Source organism: Galeopterus variegatus, unplaced genomic scaffold, assembly GCF_000696425.1.
Source record: "Galeopterus variegatus unplaced genomic scaffold, G_variegatus-3.0.2 Scaffold526, whole genome shotgun sequence".
In the NCBI taxonomy this organism is placed as follows: Eukaryota; Metazoa; Chordata; class Mammalia; order Dermoptera; family Cynocephalidae; genus Galeopterus; species Galeopterus variegatus.
In genome coordinates this window covers 371,390-373,338 of record NW_007726637.1, presented here as the reverse complement: position 1 = coordinate 373,338, position 1,949 = coordinate 371,390, and the positions used below count along the sequence as shown (strand labels likewise).

General features: G+C 57.7%; 1 protein-coding gene across 4 annotated transcripts in view; it reads right to left on the bottom strand.

Annotated features, from left to right (window-relative positions):
* Positions 1-1,949, bottom strand: part of GATAD2A (GATA zinc finger domain containing 2A) — a 66,706-nt gene that overhangs the window by 6,279 nt on the left and 58,478 nt on the right. The gene's annotated exons all lie outside the window — the stretch shown is intronic.

Here is a 1,949-nt window from a genome sequence, read left to right as displayed (position 1 = left end):
GACCCCCCCCCCCCCCCCCCCGGAGGAAACCCTGACCAAGCCAGGCCCCACCTCACCATAACTGGGCCCTTCCTAGTAGACAAGTTAACAAGGGCAACAGTCACCAGCAAGTGCCTTGCGGGTACTGAGGTGTTCGATTCCCTCTTCTGAGGGGCATCCCCACCCCAACCCCACTGTCCTGAGGAAGAAACCAAGGTAGAAAGAGACCAAGAGACCTGTGGCCACATGCCAGTTAGTGGCAAAGCCTGGACTCACACCTAGGACAAGCTCCAGAGCCCAGCCCACACCCTCTGCCCAAACAATAGGATGAGGCACCCAATTGGAGCAGCGGGTCTCTGAGGCATTGGTCCCTTTGTGTGGGAGACAGGAACACGGCATCTCCTCAGTTGATCACGGGAAAAGTCACTATGGAAGGCCTCGAGCTCCTGCTCAGGTGTGGGGCTGACACTTTTTTTCCTTCAGTGTATGTGTTTTTACCATCCAACATGCAGTCAGGGTTACAGTTTACATTTTGTTCCCATCTTTTTTGTGTTCAGCATTCAGAGAGTTTAACTGTCTCTTGGACAGCACAGACTGCAGCACGAGACCAGGGGCAGCAGAGGGCGGCTGTCAGAGACCCCTGGCCTTCCCTCCTGCAGCTTCTATGGCAGGTCATGCCCTACATGGCACTGCCTCCTAAGCAATGGGGGACAGTGCAGGACCTTGCTCTGGGGGTGGGGAGTGCCCCTCACCCAGAGTGGATGGGATGTCACTCGTCCAAGCCACCCTCGGCCCAGGGTTTGACTCGGGTCCCCAATTCCAGGTCCCTGCCTGCAGCTCACATGCTCTGGTGACAACAGCACGTCTCCTTGCACACGTCTGACCCTGAAGGAGGATGAGGTACCTGCTTTCCAGGCAGCTTCGGCTAGTGTGACCAGCGTCAGCGCCAAGGCACAGTGCAAGGCTGCACTGAGCTGCCTGGACCAGGGGCTCTGGGGGAGTCAGGAGATGCCTTCAGGTGGGGCTCAGAGCCTCTTGCCACAGCTAGGTCCTATTTTTGTGGTTTTATTTTATTTTTTTTGGCAGTTAGCCAGTATGGGGATCTGAACCCTCGACCTTGGTGTTTGTTACAACACCACACTTTAACTAGCTGAGTTAACTGGCCAGCTCAGGTCCTGTTTTTGGCAACAGGCAAGGGAGTCTGACCCGTGATGAGAGAATGAGCAGAGACTGCAGGCAGGCAGCGTCCCATTTGGCACCTGCCCCTTCTGTGGTGGCCTACAGCAGCTCTTTTGCCAGCATCGGTCCACCACAAGCGAGATGGCAAAGGGATCCAGACACCTGCTGGGTTCTGCCAGTGCCATCGCTGCCCCTACTGGCCTGGCTCTGGGGCCTCTTCTGTCCCTCCAGCAGCCTGAGAGGTGAAGCCACAGTCACCATGTGACAGAGGATTGCATCCAGCCCATCCGGGCCTGGCAGTCAGTCTTCAATATGACCCTGTGGGAAGCACCCCAGGCTCTCCTGAGCCGGGGCAGTGTGGGGGCCGAGGGCCTCAGCCACACCCCGACACCCATAACCAGCCCAGCGACGACTACTGAGCAGCAGCAAGAAGGGCCCCAGGTTCCTGAGCGGGGATGGTGGGGGGCAAGAGCTTTTGTCATACCCCCCTGACATCTGCACCCAGCCCAGCAATGACAAAGCCACCGCTGGAAGCTCCCCAGTCTCCCCTGTGGTAATGAGGGAAATGCCACAGGCCGCAATCTCACCCCTCCTCCTTCCATCACATTTCCTTCCCCTTTCCCCTCTCCCCCTTCCCTCCCAACTGCTCCGCAACAACATCCTAGAATGTAAAAAAAATATATTTAAAAAAAAGTGGGGCCGGCCCGGTGGCGCACTGGATAGTGCGCTGCTTGGGAAGCGCGGCAGCGCTCCCGTCCGAGGGTTCGGATCCCACGTACGGACCGGCTCCC